Source organism: Tiliqua scincoides, chromosome 8 (assembly GCF_035046505.1).
Source record: "Tiliqua scincoides isolate rTilSci1 chromosome 8, rTilSci1.hap2, whole genome shotgun sequence".
NCBI classification, from domain to species: Eukaryota; Metazoa; Chordata; class Lepidosauria; order Squamata; family Scincidae; genus Tiliqua; species Tiliqua scincoides.
This window is the reverse complement of record NC_089828.1, coordinates 24,697,112-24,714,584: the sequence shown is the minus strand read 5'-3', so window position 1 is coordinate 24,714,584 and position 17,473 is coordinate 24,697,112. Positions and strand designations below refer to the sequence as shown.

The 17,473-nt window shown below is 45.8% G+C and overlaps 1 protein-coding gene and 1 pseudogene across 1 annotated transcript in view; one reads left to right on the top strand and one right to left on the bottom strand.

Moving 5' to 3' along the window:
• KLF13 (KLF transcription factor 13) overlaps positions 1 to 17,473 on the bottom strand; it is a 70,191-nt gene that overhangs the window by 36,498 nt on the left and 16,220 nt on the right. The gene's annotated exons all lie outside the window — the stretch shown is intronic.
• LOC136659743 (5S ribosomal RNA) lies at positions 11,807 to 11,929 on the top strand (annotated as a pseudogene).

Below are 17,473 nucleotides of genomic sequence, written 5' to 3'. Positions count from 1 at the left end.
ACCAACATCTGTATCATCATGACCTGATCGCCGTTTAACTTTGGTCTTGGCTAGGCTATTTTTTACTCCAAGATGTGTGCCACCCCTGAAGCTGGAAAGACAGCTTGGAATAGATCTTCTGCTTTTTCCATGAAAAGTATGAAAATGAAACCTCACCCTTCCCCCCCTGCGCTGAATTACTCATTTTCTCTGGTTATTCTGGCTTCCTTGTTCTCTGCTCTCTGCAAATACGTAAAATTATCCTGACATCGGTACTCCTCCAAAAGAATATATTCTACGAGTATGGTTCCATATGGGATTCTTCCTGACATTTTGTTCTCCTGCCAGAGCAGGTGCCAAAAGAACAGGATCAAATACTGAAAAATAGCCATATTAGCAAACTGCTCCCACAATATTTTTAACACAGTATCTCCCCCAAGTCAAGAGCAGGGACAGAAATGGGAACAATGAGCAAAGACAGGGATGGTTGGAGTATATGAAAATGGAATGAATAGGAAACTAGTGGCCAAGGGCTCAATCCTGTCCCCAAGTACCTCCTGTCCGAATCGCAACAAAGCCTTGTTATATAGGTGTCCCTCTCGTATGCTCAGGTCCCACATCCACGGTTTCACTTATCCACAGTTCACAAATTCCGCCATTGCACTAATGACACTAAGGGAGCAATTCTAGGAGCGTCGTGGGCCGGTGCAAGGCCCTTGCACCAGCCCAAGAGGGTCACAAATGTGCTGTAAAGCACATTTGCACCTCCTCGGAGTCAGATGGGCCGATGCAGGGATGAGCGCCGACCCATGGAGGCTGAATCCAGCCTCCACGCCCACTTCACGGGGGATCCAAGCTTGGCTGACGTAAGGCTCTGGGGAGGGTGGGGAGGAGGCGGGAGGGAGGCATTCTGGAGTGGGGGAGGGCAGGCGGAGGGCAGTCCCGGGGGCAAGTGGGCGGGGAGCAGGAGGTGGGGTTGGCACCTGGCAGATATGCCGGAACCTAGTCCCCATTCCCGAGCTGTGTGGAGTGGCTGCAAGTCGCTCGGCTCTCTTTGGACTTATGCCACCTCCAGAGGTGGCGCAAGTCCAAGGAGACCCATTGGGGCTGCAGTGGCTTACCCAGGGGTATGGGGAAGAGTTTCCCTTGCCTCTGATTGAGCCACTTTGGGTCCCTATATTGCGCTGGATACAGCTCAGGCCTCCTGGTCTGCCTGTTCCCACGCAAGATAGGATTGCGCTGGGTTACATTGTTTTCAGTCCTCCAACCTGCTTTCTGTGAGCTCATCCTTCTGTGGACTTCAACAGCTCACTGCTACCTGCCCACATCTTGGTGCATGCAAAAGAAGGGCCAGTTGAGATACAAGATAAGGGAAGAGCATGGCCAAGGCCTCTGTTATTGTTTCAACCGGAGAGGAGGGAGAGCCCTTTGAGAGCAGCCTGGCTTGTGTGGGAGTGAGGCAGTGTAGAGACCCAATGCTGCAGCCCTTCATTTTCTTTGTTCAGTTCAAAATACACCCCGTGATTAACAAACAAACAAAAAATTAGCAGCCGATCAGGTCCACAGAGCCTGTGGACTCCATACATGGTCACCTGCGCTGGGCAGCCACCACTCAGAATTTTTGGATGTGTAACCAGTCCCTTTATGTTGCCCTTTCCACCAGGCTGTTAACTAAAATTAGCTGTGGTGTGTCTGGCAGCTTGTGATGATTCAAGAGTAAATAAGACGGTTAATGGAAAAGTTATACAGACAAATAAAAGCCAAGAAAGGCGGCCCCTGTTCCTTTTTTTCACACATACACATCATAAGGGTAGGAAGACCTGCCAAGCTGATGAACGCATTCTGAAGGAACCTCCTGGCTGAGGAACTGGCAAACACACAGTTTCCATAAATGCTATTGCTCAAGAGCCCAACCAACCAGGGAGCTCCCCCTTACACAAGCCATATGAATGAACCACCATGTTGTTGTGTAGCTAACATTATGGGGCTTATGCTGAAGAATGTCCCAGTGGATTTTGCCTAATGGCCTTTCTTCAAGGATCTGGAAGGGATCTCTTCAAGGATCTTCCCATCCTAGCATTCTTCTCTCATGGGAGACGGTCTGCAGAATACTCTCATAATATTGAAGTCATTCAAACAGCAAATTGCAGAGTCACACCAAAATGTTTCTGAAGTCCCCCCACGCATGTGTTTGGCTCATCGCAAAGTACACGCATGTAGAAACCATTCTTGCATGAACCCTTTTCATCACGGGGCATCTTCTGCAATATCAGGGTTGTGAACAGATAATAAAAAGCAGGTCAACAAGGAGACCTTCAGAAAGAGCCCAGTCACAAAGACTGTGTGCATTTGTCTTCATTAAGGAAAATCCTGATTTCTTCAGCCTGTGTCAATTATGATCATTTGCATGTACTGGCTCCGTTTCAATGACAAGGATAGGCAGTAAAGCCCTACTGTGAGGATTCCACTGTTGGCTCATCCATGCGACCAACTGAGCAATCTCCTCTCCGGCAGGAGATTGGCAAGACAACCACCACTTCCATCTATTCAACTACCTCTGCCATTTCCATTCCCAGGATTTGAAAGGGAAAGGAGAAGCAAAAGAGCACCTGAATGCTCTATCCCACCACTTTACTTCTCAGCACTCCCTCTTCCATTCTGTTCCCCTCTGTTTGTGTCTTGGGAGAAGGAGAAGAAAAAGCAATAGCTGGTAGGCAAGAGGATGATATGTGGTGCATTGTCTCAAGCATGGGAGGTCTGGGACCAATCCTGCCCCCACTCGGCTTCAGGGCTTCACCAGACATTGCCCACATCATTTCAAGCCCATTTTTGCAATCAGAAGAAGCACCAATGGAAACTTGCTCCCTTTTTTAATCCAAAGAAAGATAAGATTCTTAGCATGCTCACCTCTACAGGATATTTTTCTGCATAAAACTTAGCATAAAACTGCTCTATGGTTTTATGCTACACCTCAGTTTGCATAAAACTGAGGAATACTTATAGACACGCCATCCACTACATTTCCTCAGAAAACAAAACCTTAGATTCTGATTGCTAATCATTCCACTATGAACACCACTATGAAACTATTGTCCCCCTTGCCCTCTGCTCTTCAAATTCAGCAAAAATTCAGCAATAATGTCTGACATCTGACATTATATCTAGCTTGGCCTTTGCTCTCTGGACTACCAGGAACTGTTGACTCTTGGGTGCCACTGATGCCAAAATGGCCAGGAGGTGGTACTGCAGCTTCTAATTCCACAGTAGTCAGTTGGCACAAGGGGCCAAGAGATTTCATTTGGCCCTGCCAAGCCTCAAACCCTGCCCAGTCTCTGCAGTTTTCACAACTTCAATGCAGACCAAACTGCTTTCAAACAATGCGAGCTTGCTGACTGCTAGCTTTGCCGCCAGATTGCCAACAGCAGGAGCAGATTGCCAAAAGCAGGAGCAAGAAAGAACAGGGTACAGCAAGCCAGAAATGCCTGCAGCTACATATTGCTTAGTAAAGCAATCCAGATGACTCAAAGCATGCCAGGCGAAGACAAAAACACAGGCCATTCTAAAATGATTGACTGAGAGAGGCCATCAAAAGACACTGGTTCCTTCCGAATGGCCCTAGGAATGCACATCATTTCCAAAAGGCCATTTGGAAATTCAGTGCATTACTAAGGCTGTAGAAGGGATACATGCATTTCAGTGGCCATTTGGAAGGAACCAATGCGTTCCTATCACAAATACTGTAGACGAGGGGTGGGCAAACATTTTGGCAGGAGGGCCACATCGTCACTCTGACACTGTGTTGGGGGCCAGGGCAAAAAAAGAATTAATTGACATTTTAAATTTGAATAAATTTTACATAAATGAATACATTAGAGATGGAACTTATATGAATGAATGAATTTTACTGAGCTTATTTATAATACACATGAGAACTATAATACAGGCATGTAGAACCACATAAGAACTGTGAACTCTTTGCCGCACACCTCTTGCCCAGTGAAAACATACTGACCAAGCCAGAAACACATGGAGACATAAGTTGTTCAGAGGCAATGGGGGGGGGGGTGTTAAAATAATGCCCAGGGAAAAGCAGAACTCATCTGGAGACTATAAAGTCCTTGCTCTGACTTGGCCCGCAGCTCGTGTCTGGCTGTCACAACTGGTAGCCATAGGCCAATGCAGGATCAAACAGTCTCCAGTGGGCCAGAGGCTCACTGGAGACTGGGAGCTCCCTGTAGGGCTGGATTGGGGGTCCCAAAGGGATGCAAATGGCCCCTGGGCTGGGAGTTGCCCACCCCGCTATAGACAATGTATTGTAATGGCCATTCTCTGCCACTCTTTGCTGCATCCCCCCCCCCCCCAATTTCTCATGTCTCTTCAACAACTGGGTGCTGGATAACATTCCTTCTCGAACCACCCAAATTAAACTGTCAAGTAATGACAGCACTACTTGCAGATGAGGTCTATCTTTGGAAAACTTGTCCTACTCCAGACTAGAGTTCTTGACACACATAATTTAATGTAGATGATCATATCAGCAAAAAGGCTGCATTAGATCCTTTCTTCAAGACATCTAATTTTCTTCATGGACTTCAGCATTGCAGAAGAAGCAGGCTTTCATTAAGTGTGGTGCTTGTGATAGCAAACAGTGCTGTAAAGCAGAGGCACTGATACCATGTGCTTGTGACCAGTACACAGTGGAAAGTGGAAGGGAAAGGGGCCATTTCCTTTTCTTTACTTTCCCCCCCTCCCTACTGATTATAGAAACATTGTTTCACAAGACAGCAGGGTAGAAGCACTTAAGCCATGTACAGCACCCCAACCAGTTAAAACACAGCATATGGCTTCTGCGAATGGACCTTTAACAATAGCGTAGGAGAGAGAATTTCGGCAGGTACAGCTCATCATCTGGGAGATGTTAAGCTGCACCTGCTGAAATTCCCTCTTCTATACAATTGTTAAAGGTCCAGGATCCCTAAAGTTGAAAGTTTGCTCACCCCTGATGTATAGGATGTACATATGTATAGGATGTAAATACACATGTATAAGATGTGTAGCATAAAAACATCTTCCTAAAATCAAAAGACGTACTTGCTGTTTTAGCACAGGGAGCACCCACACACTTTCTGGGGACAGGCCTCGATGTGGGTAAGGAATGAGAGCTGCATCCCACAATCTGAAGTTTTAAAAAAGAGCTGGCCTTTTAAGTAGCAGTTGACTCAGTAGTTGCTGGAATATTGATGACGATTGATGTCATTTAATTTTAATGACTGTTTAATTTAAATGCGTGCTTATTGCCAAAACCTCAGTATGGGTGCCTGTTTGAGACAACTCAGAATTCAGTAAACAGGAGACTTAACACATTGTTAAAGGAAAGCTCATCTTGGATATTCTCCACTCTTTCTTCCCAGCAGGGCTTACGTACATAGGAAGCTGCCTGAAACTGAGTCAGACCATTAGTCCACCTAGCCAAGAATCTGCTGTGATGGGCAGCAGGTTCCCAAGGTCTCATCCACAAACTCTTGCCCAGCCCTGCTACCAGATGTTCTTTCATTGCTGATGTCAGGGACTGAATCTGGGAACTTCAGTCATGTGTCGTACAGCTGGCACACTTCACTCTGCACATGACAGTAAAACACTAGAAACAATATAGCCTCAGGGAGGAAAAAGAAAAGAACAAGGTATAACCTTAACTTTAAGCCCCACCAATTGAAATTTGCCCTAACTGATGACAGGAAGCTCTCAATCAATCAATCAATCAATCAATCAAATCAATCAATCAGCTAAAGGCTGAGTTAATTAATCTGTCAATTTAATTAAGCTGCAGCCTTTTTAAAAAGTTGCTTCTAAGACAGTGGTTCCCAAACTGTGTGCCACAGCACCCTAGGCTGAACTCACAGGGATACTGTGGAATGTCCCCAGTAGCCTCTTTTTCATGGTTTTCCCAGGCACCACCATCTTGGCCTGGACAAGATCTCATGAGATCTTGGGGGAGTGCTGGCAGCTATCTCATTCCCCCCTTTCATGGTACCACCGCAACAGGGCACCGTGAAAGAAGGGCACAGTGACCAGCGTGAGTTTGGGAATCGCTGCTCTAAGACAATACAGTTTATAGTCACAGCAGAGTTGCTTAGCCTGTTGTTTATATCAGAAAAAGTTGAGGCATTTTTCCCCATCTTAATTTATTCAGATTAGCCTATCAAGCCAAAATACCTCGGGATGGGGGAAACATCTCTAAACCAGAACTGAACATGTTCAATTCCTTTCCCCTCCTACTTCTCCACTTTTCTAGCTTGCCAGCTGTTGCTTCAAAACCAAGATTCTTATCGAGGCTTCAGCAAACAGGTGGCAGCAGACCAATGTTCTAATACAGGTGCATGCAGATTTTGCCCTAAACTCCTACCCCCAGCAGCACCCCTGTCTACAAGTGGGCCCAGCAGGGATACCAGAATCTTCACTGAACACCCTGGACCAGGTGGGTAAAATATCCCATGATTCCTTTATGGCACAACCCCAAATATGGCAAAGTGCTCTGTCAGCAACCCATTTCATCCTTTGTTAAACCTTTTATTATTATTTTTTAAGTGTCACTTGGGAAATGGCTAGAAATGTGGAAAAACAAAGCGCATGGCCCTGGCATATCATTAGGCCTTAAATAAATAAAAGCATGAATGGGAAATCAAATGTAAATGCTGCAGGAAGACTTTGTTTTCTATAAAAGCACTGTAAAAAAAAATCCTCTTGGCATTTTGATATACACTATGAAATATAGGCGATTCCTGAAGAGAGCCTCTGTATTCCAGAAGCGGCCTATATGGTTCTACAGTAGTACGGTTGCCTTGATGAGCAGCCACTATTAAGTACACAAGCAGCAGGAAGGAGATCGCCAATGGCCAAAGCATAAATTAAGAGCGCCCGGGGTCTGTTCACTTCATTATAATCTCATGGCTTGTAAAAGGCGTACATCAGCCCTGTCCAATGAAGCACGCCCCTTGTACGTTATGGGGTTCAGGAGAAAATGGTTTCATTTGCCCCTGCTATAATACATCCTGGACAAGCTTTCCTGAAAGATAACGTGTCTACCACCATGGTTTTCAAAGTTCAGTCACAGGACAACATTAGATACGTTGTAGGGTGATCAGAGGAGTAACGCACTGCCCCAGCACCCAGGCAGTGACGTTATGATGTCATTTGACATAATGACATCACTTCCAGGTTCTTTGCGGAGGAGGGAGCGTTCGCTGTGGTGGCTTCACACTTGCTTCTCCTTCAAAGGGGAGCCTCCACAGGAGAAGGAACAAGGGTGCAAAGCCACCAGTGGCTCCTTTTCCAGGGAGAACCTGGAAGTGACTGTCTTGCACCGCTTATGGCGCACAAAGCCGCCAGCACCTCCTCTGTAACTATGGCAGAGCTTGGGGGCAGTCATGCACCCCCCTTGACATAGAGCCTGGAGAAGTGTTTGCAGGGTGATGGTGGAACCCGATGGTTCTGGTCAGAGCTCTGTGACAGTTGACTCAGGCCACAGAATGTGCCAAGGTCTCTTCTGTAATGTTGGTAGATGCATTTGTGAGTGAGTGAGTGAGTGGGTGAGTGAGTGAGTGAGTGAGTGAGTGAGTGAGTGAGTCTGATTGTTAGTTTTTTTCTTCTTTCTTTTTTTCTACTGGCCAAAATAAATTTGCAAGCTAAATAAGGCTCTGCTTAGACATTCATCCATTTTTGACTTTCATCCATGCTCTCAACCCGAACCAGACCAAAGTGCAAGGCACTGCTGCACCACATACTCCACCAGGATTGTGCTTCAGTTGCAACCCTGGCAAGCTGAGCTCTGCACTTCAATGGTGATGTTCAGGCTGCAGCATCAACTTGCCTAAGCATCTTGTCAGCTGACTGTAATGGTCAATCCCTGTCCACCAGCACCTGTTATAAAGACTGGCCCTGAGGCTTGCTCCTAAGTGTGGGCACTTGTCTCTTGAGTGAGGGCATTCCTGGAGTTCCTGATTCCTGTCCTTTCCTGAAAGTCTGGAAGTCATCCCTGCCTGGTTTGGACGGTGCACTGGATTGACAGCTGGTCCCCACCCCCCCACTCCTGAAGCCAGATCCTTATGAAGAACTGACAAATACGGAAAGGTTCTGTGGTGGACAAAGGGTAACAAGGGTAAAAAATTTGAAACTCTCTCATCTGTGCCCTGTGTATTTTTATTTTGGCATGACCCTACAGAGTCTATTGAGGCCATTCCGGGCAAACCATCACGTATTATCTTGACAATCTAACACAGCTCCATAGAGATTTAAAAATAAACACATTGTTGAAGCAAGATGATTTCTCTTTGATAAGCGCTGTTTTCCTCCATGAGAGCATACAGTTCCTGCTAAAAGTCACAGGCGCAAGAGGTGAGGCAGAGGTGAGGCCAGCCCTATGGAATGATGGGCCATTCCCCGTCTAAGACCCTCTGGTATGAATGAATCCCCTTGAGGCCTGGTTCATAGTGCCAACAGAACCAAGTGGTAAAAGTGTCCTTGGTTCATGTATGGATGCTCCTTAGGGTGCAATCCTAACTGGCACTTATGCTGGCATAGGAGCCCTGGGAGGGTCACAAACCTGCTGTAAAGCACGTTTGTGCCTCTGTAGAAGGAAGCTGTGTCGGTGCATCTAGATGCGCCGACGCACAGAGGCCAGCAGAAGCCTCCACGGCAGCTTCCTCCCCGCCACTTGTGCCAGCGCACCCTTGCCAACACAAGCGGCGAAGGTAGGCATGGGGGGGCGGGGAGGAGGCGGGAGGGGGCATTTCTGGGCTGGGGGAGGGTGGGCAATGGGCAGCCCCACCTCCAGAGGTGGCGCAGGTCTGAGGAGACCCATTGGGGTGCACAGCCCTTACCCAGGGGTAAGGAGAAGAGTTTCCCCTTGCCTCTGGCTGAGCCGCTGCAGCCAACGAACCTGTGTTGGATGCAGCGCAAGCCTCCTGGCTTGCCTGCTCCAGCGCAGGTTTGGATTGTGCCCTTAGTGTGTGTGTGTGTGTGTGTGTGTGTGAAGCCTGCTCCCCACCATGATAGTTTTGAATTGATTGATTGATTGATTGATACTCCACCCCACTTAAGTGCCCTCAAGGCAGCTTCCAAAAAGTATTTCAATGTAATAGATAAAACAATGCTACAATAGTAATATACAAACAGTATACAAATAGTATACAAAATATACTAAAACCATAAAAACAATATGAATGCATGGGAATTGTATTCATGGGGGAGTATAAAAAACCTGCTGCCTCTTTGGCAGTTTTTTTTTCTATTTGAAAATCCCTCTAAAACAAGAGTATTGCTTTCTAATTGGTCCTAGTTCAGGAGGGGTATGTTTCAGACCCATATAAGTCCAAGAAAGGAGGGACTGATAACAAGAGTGACAGTGGTTCTGAGCAAGTTGATTTGTCCTAGCATTTATGATATGTTACAGGTCAGATCTGTCAGTATTTAGAGTCTACTGCCTTTTCAGACCTGTGCCAGTTTCCTGAAATGCTCCCTGATGATATGACTTTGTTCCTCATACTGTGAGTCGTGACCCACAAAGCCTCATTTGGGGAGTGACGGCAACCTTTCAAAGCCTGTGCAAGACAGGGCAAGTTGGATCCAATCCAATAATGGAACTGCCTTATCAAAACTGAGTTCTTGATACACCCCTGAACAGCCTCTTTTCCCTCTCTTGGCCTGCAGCTCTTAAGACTGGCCCTGCTCAGGCTGCTGCTACCTCACAGGGTTGTTGTGAAGACACAAGACTGTAGGGAGAGACAGGCAGGGGGTGGACAGTGACAGGGTTGGGGATGGGCGGATTGGATCTCAGTAAGGGGGCAGGAATGTTGGTGGGTCCCCAGTCTCGTATTTTAATTATTTGTTGGGGTCATGGCATCAAAAGGGTTGAAAATCACTGCTGTAAACCACTTATGAACTGTTTTGTTAAAAAGGGGTATATCTTAATCATTGCCATCATCAGACCACTGCAGTACTGGACTGGCAGCCTTAGGTGGGCAGATGGGTGAAACAATGATGCCTCTTCTTCCTGCACGCCAGATTGGCCAAAACAAGTGCCTGACACCCATGTCTGTAAAGTGAGCATGTTCCTGCTCAACTCCCTTTCATTGTGTGCAGGAGAGCTTGCCAGTGTGTTGTGCCCCATGAAAAAGAACAGGAATTGTATTGGAATTGCAGAAGGTATTGCAAGGAGATAGGATGCGGCTCTTTGCCACAGTGGCTCTTTGCTCTGGTGAATCTGGGAGACATGGGGTTAAAGCCTGGGCTTTCAGCAGGGTGTGTGCTGCACAGCTGCAACCACTAGAGGCAATGAGGTCTTCAGGGATATAAGCAGCACTGAAGCAGGGAGAGTTTGTGGGTTGTAGTTGGAGTGAGTGAGTGAGTGAGTGAGTGAGTGAGTGAGTGAGTGAGTGAGTGAGTGAGTGAGTGAGTGAGGACGACGACGACGACGACGACGACGACGAGTCGTCTGTGTCGACGAGTGACGACGTCGACGAATGACGACGACGACGACGATCATGACATGACATGCTGGCTCATTGGACTGATTTTCTGGCACACTGACTCACAGACTGGTGGACAAACAACTTCCTGGCACACTAACGCATGGACTGACCCACTGCTAATGGACCGGCTAATGACTTACTGGACTAATGACTTAACTGGCAACCTGACCAATGGACTGGTGCATTAACTAATGGACTACCCAACTGATTAATGAACTGATTGCCTGGACTGAGATTGATAGGTGGTGGAGAGCTGAAGGGGTGCTACTGCACCTGGGTGAACTGTTGCCTCAGGAATTGGAAGGAGGGACCCTGTAGACCCACAGGCAAGTTACATCTTTCACTGGTGCTGGGGTACAGTGGTAGTGTTTGCTAGAGCTGTCTGTGCTTAAGTGGGGGGAACTAATTAGCCTTAAGGTGGGCTTAAGTTCTCTAGGCCAAGCTTATAGCAGGAATTTGGCAAGACAGGAATCCATCTGGACTTGCTATGTCTGGAAGCAACATCTCTTGGGCCAGCTCTGAGATCACTGCTCTAGAGATCATTCCTCTCGTGCCAGCTGCAGAATAATTTAAAAAAAAAAAATCCAAGTAGATGTTCCCAACACAAACTGCTGAAATGGCAAGCTTTGAAAAACACAGGATACGTTTGTCTGGCCTCGGAGCCTGCACTTAAATAACCCTCATTGTCCGACTGTTGTCTCACAATATACAGTAAGATAATGATCTCACCAACCACGTGAGCCTCCTCTCCAGCCAAAGTCAAGTGGGTGACCAGCAAACAACAAAAATAGAAGCGTACTCGGAGGAGGATTCCTTCAAGAAAAACTTCTGAGATGGTTGCCCTTAATTTGGTTTGTGGTTTCTCTCTCTGTGTCTCTGGCTCTGTCAGCAATATCTGGCCTCCAAACAGCTGATCCAGGATTATTTGGAATGGAGAAGGAGGGGAAAACAAATTGAGGCCCAGTTGGAGTTATAAAACAGAACTACAAACCATGTGGTGGACATAGGCATGTTCTAGCTTTCCAAGTTTTGACACGCCACAACTGTGCATAGCCAGACAACAAAAGAGTACAGCTACATGGTGTTTTGAAATGTTATAACGAGGCTTTCTCTTCAAATGAATTCTGAATTGTTTTGACTGCTGCGTTGGTAGCAACATTGTCCCCCTCCCTTGTCACGAAAACCACAGCATCTAGGGATCCTCGTTGTTCCCGAGCCTTACAGAGAAGCGAGCGTGCAGAAGCTCGTGGTCAAAAGTTCTGTGGTGCCATGCTCCTCAACATTTATATGAATATATCTCTGCCTTTAGCAGCAACTGTTACCCTGCACATGCCTGATCTCGTCTCATCTCGGAAGCTAAGCAGGGTCAGGCCTGGTTAGTACTTGGATGGGAGACCGCCTGGGAATACCAGGTGCTGTAGGCTTATACCATAGTCTTTCGAGACTGAAGGTTGCCAACCATTTTTAACAGTGGTATGGTGATGGCATGGTCTGAGAGCGCATGTTACAGGCACCTTGCTGAAGGTCTGGACCTGGCCAAGCACCTGGATGAGAGAGTAGCTGGGAATCCTGCACATGCTGCCCTAAGTTTCATCATGGCAAGGTGGCATCATGGCATAAGCACAGTCCACACTTTTTATCCATGGGGATCCAGGATGTGCAAAACTGTGGTCACTTCCAGTTTGATGAACAAACCGGAAGTGGCTTTCCCCTAGTATCCTCAACGTCCATGGTGAGTCAGATCCACAGATGCTGGACACTGGTGATAACATAGGCAAAGGCACACGGGAGTGTCAACTATTGCTGTTTAATTTATACAGTGTATCGGGCTGCAGGTTTTGCTTAACACCCCGGTTGTAATTCAGCTTCAGCAGTTGCAGTGAAAAATCTATTATCCCTTCCCTTACTATTAGCAATGGGTTGGCATCTTGCTTTTCAAGCAGTGGCCCAAGACAGTGTAGCAAAGCCAGTGCCAGGTCAAGTCTTCCTGAGAGTCTCTCAAATCCACCATGCTTCTCTCCTTCACATGTCCTCTTCTGCTCCACCCTCCTTTTCCATTTCAAGGAACAGGAGGAGGTACAACAGTGGAGTGAGTGGGTGCAAGGCAGAGACATGAAGGCAGAGGAGGTAGAGCCTCACCAGAACCAACAAAACAAAGCACAATGATCCAACAAGTAAAAAGAAAAAGTATCTTGCTTTTCTGTGCCTCTCCTTTCTTCTCCAGCACACCTAGTGCATTAAGCAGCACGCACATACATTACAATTCCTAGGGTCTCAGCTAGCAGCTGATGTGCTGCAATCATGGCTGGCTTCCAATGAAAAGCAGGCAGGGTGCTTATGTCAGTAATCACTGGGGAGGCAGCAGGCAGAACTGCCTCAGAGGTTAGGCTGCAATCATGGCTGGCTTCCAATGAAAAGCAAGCAGGGTGCTTATGTCAGTAATCACTGGGGAGGCAGCAGGCAGAACTGCCTCAGAGGTTAGGCTGCAATCATGGCTGGCTTCCAATGAAAAGCAGGCAGGGTGCAGATGTCCAATAAAAAAAGGCAGGGTATATTAGCAATGGGGGGGGCCTGGGCTGGGCAGGGCAGGAGTTCTGTTCTAAGAAAGCCATGAAAAAGCAGGGAACCTGTGTAAAGGGTTAGGGCTTTCTAAAACACCAGGGGAGACAGCTATCTAGTTGCTTCAAGAGGTGTGTTGCTGAGCTCTCCTTAGCTCTGAGTGGGGGAAGATGAGGTAAGCATGGTAAGGCTTTCACACCTGGAATCCATACTGAACTTAAGAGATATTGACAAATACTGTTACTCAGAGAGTAAGGAGCCAGGTGGGGCTAACAGCTGACAACAATGTTCCCTAATTCAATAGGCAATCAGTTACAACCTGTATGAGAACAGCACCAAGTTCCAGTGCCTGAGGTAAACTGTGGCCTCTGAGGAAGCTCACCAAAGCTGGGAGTGAAACTTTGGGTTTGAGTTTTTAGCTTCTTATTTTGGTCTTTTTGGTTTTTAGTCTCTAGTTTTAATCCTTAGTTATTTTAGCTGCAAGTGCCTTTGGTTTTTAGTTTGCAGAGTTTTTTAGCTTGGTTTTAGGTTTAGCTTTTTTGGTTGAGTTTTAGTTGTTTTTAGTTTTCAGTTTTTAACTTAGTTTTGAGTGTTGGTGATAGTTAGCCCCCTCTTTTAGGACTGGTTTAGACTCATTAGATAAAAAAGCTAGACCATGGCACCTAGCCTGAAAAACTGTTAAGTTCAAGAAGAGGAAAGTCTTTTTAAAATTTATTTCTGGACAGACGGCCACTGAGAGCTGGTATTGATTTCCCCTCTCCTTCCTAAATTTTCCTACAAAGCAAATGTTACTAATTTTAAAAACAAAATTTTAACTGACAGTTTTAACTTAGTATGAGTAAGATTGAAACTAAATGAAAACATTTATTGGAATAGGATAATTTCCTTACTTTAAGTAGTGTTACTATGTTCTTTTTTTTCTACCTCAACAAAGTCTTCCTCATTTACTTTTTCTTCTTCTAATAAGGCATAGACATCCAAGGACTGGCTTTCACTATCTCCCTCATTACTATGTGTGTTGATTTTGAAACAAAGCCCAGGTGAAATAAACCTCCCTGGCCTTTCATTTTTCTTTCTTTTTTTCCTTTCTGTGTTCCTGGCTTATTTGTACCCTGTACTGTTAATTTCACCTTCAAACATGCCAGAACACACGTGGACTTGATCCAGTGAGAGTGTGTGTTTCAAGGAAGGTAAGATCCACTGAGACTGAGCTTAAGGAGGGGAGGGAGGAAGGAAGTATTCATGTGGCTGTGACTCCCCTGACCTGGACCTCACTGCGCATCACTGGTGGAAGTTGATAGATTCCCCCTTCCCCCAACACACAAATCAGCTGCCTGTATATGTATAGTATATATGTATATGGTTATGTAGAGTCTTGGTAGAAAGACACTTTCATTGCTTGATGAGGCACTGCCTGATGTCTTCCCCCCAACCAAGAAGAAAAATAACCAACTATTTGCTTCAATTCCTTCCCACGTGATCACCTTGATAAAACAGGCAATTCATGCCCTGCACATTTTGCTTTGCTTAAGGGAACTATAAGGAAGGAGCCAGGTAATCCAACTATGTGAACACCTGTAATCTGAAGAAGTACAATCCAAGAACCGTTCAACCGTGCAATCTGTTGTTTGTATAATGTAGGTTGGTCCTGAGTTAATATTCACATTTATATACCAGCCTTCTTCCAAGGAGGCAGTGTACGTAGCTTCTCCTCCTCTTTTTATACTCACAATAACCCTGGTATTGTGGCTGACCCAAGGTCACCCCATAAGCATCATGGTTGGGTAGAGCTTTGAAGCCAAGTCTTCCTACTCCAGGTCAAGCACTCTAACTATGACAACCATAGGTGGGAGTTTCAGGTAGACATAGTACAGATCTACCACAGATCACTCACAAGTCCTGCACAATCAGAACGTTGATTTCAGAGGCAAAGCAAAAGAGTGGCCCTTTGCTTTTGACGAAGCAGCTCAGGACACATTTGAGTAACTTTCCCTGGCCTTTCCCACCCTACCATATCCAGCAGCTTGGAGAGAAGCACCTGATCTCTACAACTGCAGCTTTCCTCCAGTGATCCTTATCAGGTTTCATGCACACCTTGAGGGTTAGGCTGACCTTGTTAAACCAGCTTGTCTTCACAGATTGGTGAATTAATATTAAAATAAAATAAAATAAAATGTGAACACTGGAATACAATTCGGCTCCTTTGTAGCCTGTTGGAAAGTAGAAAAATAAACCTGACTGAACTCCTATCATGAGCTTGATATGTTAACAGGGCTAATTAGTCACCTGGTACTCCCTTGCCATTACCTCTCGCTAATGTTGCCAAGGAACTGTAATGAAGCCATTTGGTTCATTGTCAAGAAGGGATTGGAAGGGGGACTTGTGGGTGTTGTATAAACAGAGACAGAAAACCCTCAATCCATTATTCTTTTGTCCAAAGGCCCATTTATTAAAGTGAGAACCATAATTCAGGACAACTGACACAAGAGACCACACTGGGCTTCCATTTGGGGAATTTATATTCAAACAGGGAGCTACTGCATACTTTCTCAGGGTCTTATTTATGGTTGTTGGGAGCATTCACCTAAGAATATGAAGTGTGAATGTGATAAACAAGAATTTTGGAAACGCATGTATCATCCAAGTACACTCATCAGAGCGCTGTGATTGAGTAAGTCTAGGACTGAGTGTATTCTCTGTGGCAAAATCTATGTTTGTTGCTCTGCAATGTACAAAAACAACCCAGAAATTATATCATAGATCGATCAAATAGGCTCATGCAGATGGTAGTCTATGAACTGCCTCATACCTGTTTTTAAGACCCTTAAAATGTATTGTATGAATGAGGTATCTGCATATTTGAAAATATAGGCATGTGCCGCTTAACAACCTTCCACTTAACAACAGACTGCATATAAGATGGTGGTCAAAGCACAACAAAGAGGCTCTTAATGAGGCAGTCAGGACTCCTACAGCAGAGTTCTGTTTACACAACAAAGAGGCTCTTAATGCAAAGAAGAGGCAATCGGTCTCCAGTAGCCTGTGCAGCCAGTGAGTGTCTGGCAGGGAGTGTCTGTTTATACAGCAAAGGCATTCAACTGGGCTGAATGTTCGCTTAATGACCTAATCTCATAACAACCAGGATTGGAGAACATATGCCCATCTTTAAGTGACACACACCTGTAAATGTATCTTATAGGTCCAGTCATCAAAGAAACAGGATTGGCTGTGACTCCCTGTCAATCAGCTGAACACTCAATAGCAATCTTGGGTCCACTGCCATATAATGTGTGAATTGGTCAGTAGCGGTATAATGATTGTGCTCTATCATTGTAAAGTCTTGTTAACAGTCCCAAATCCTGCCAGACTTGTTGATAGCATCTTCCAGTCCCTTTGTTTGGTTTTCGTCAATCCAACAGCCTCAACTGTGTTTACTCCGTAACTGGGAGGGACAAATGTCATTAAGAGCACAGGAGGAATTCGTATCTGCTGGCACACCATGGATGTGCACCAGGGAGAAGCCAGCTGTCCAAGCCAAAAGATATTGCTTGAGTTGAGGAATGACAACTTTCTGTGCTTGAGAGCACTAATGGGAAAAGGCATTGATCAAAGTCAATATTTTTGAGTCTAAAGAGCTGGGTCATTCTGTCCCCTCTTCCCATTAAAAAAACAACATGGGCCGGAGGATGTGGGAGTGTGTGGAGGGGTGTAGAGGAAGAAAATTAAAACAATCAACCTTGCAGTTCTCTCCTCCCTATTGCCATTTAGGAGGGCAAGAAGGGCCCTGTAAAGGTTAATTAATTTAGCTTTCCTCCAGCTTTCCAGCTTAATTTAGCTTTCCTCCAGATGCCTCCAGCAGGCCCCTAAACAGGGCACTCCCTTACTGGTGCTCCATAACAGCCCCTGAAAATGGAAATTCCACAAAGGCTACCAGAACCACCAGGAAGATTTATGCCAACGTCTTTGAAATGAATGGAAGCTGCACTCCAGTGCTTTTGCACAAACTGCGTTCATTTCAGCATGGTTTGCACTGTTGAACTTCTTGTGGGTTGTGCTCTGTGTCTCCAACTGTTCTCTGTCCCACTTAATGGCACCCAAGGGCCTCACCTGGTCTCATAGCAAGACTGCTTTGAAGACCATCTGGAGCGGTAGATGAAGAAATTAGCCTTGCTGTCATATGAACAGACTGAAATCACAGGCTGCATCCCAAGCAAGTTCAGATTCCGAAGTCCCGTTGAAATTAAGTTCGCCACAGCTAACTTGTCTCATTGATTTCCATGATGCTTAGTCAGGATTCATTTTCAGGAGAAATTCCTGTTAATTATGACATAATCCCAGATTGCTCTGCGGTTTAACTTTCAGTGGTAAATCAAAGTTCATTCTTTCTGCGTGCTAAAATAAGTTTCGTT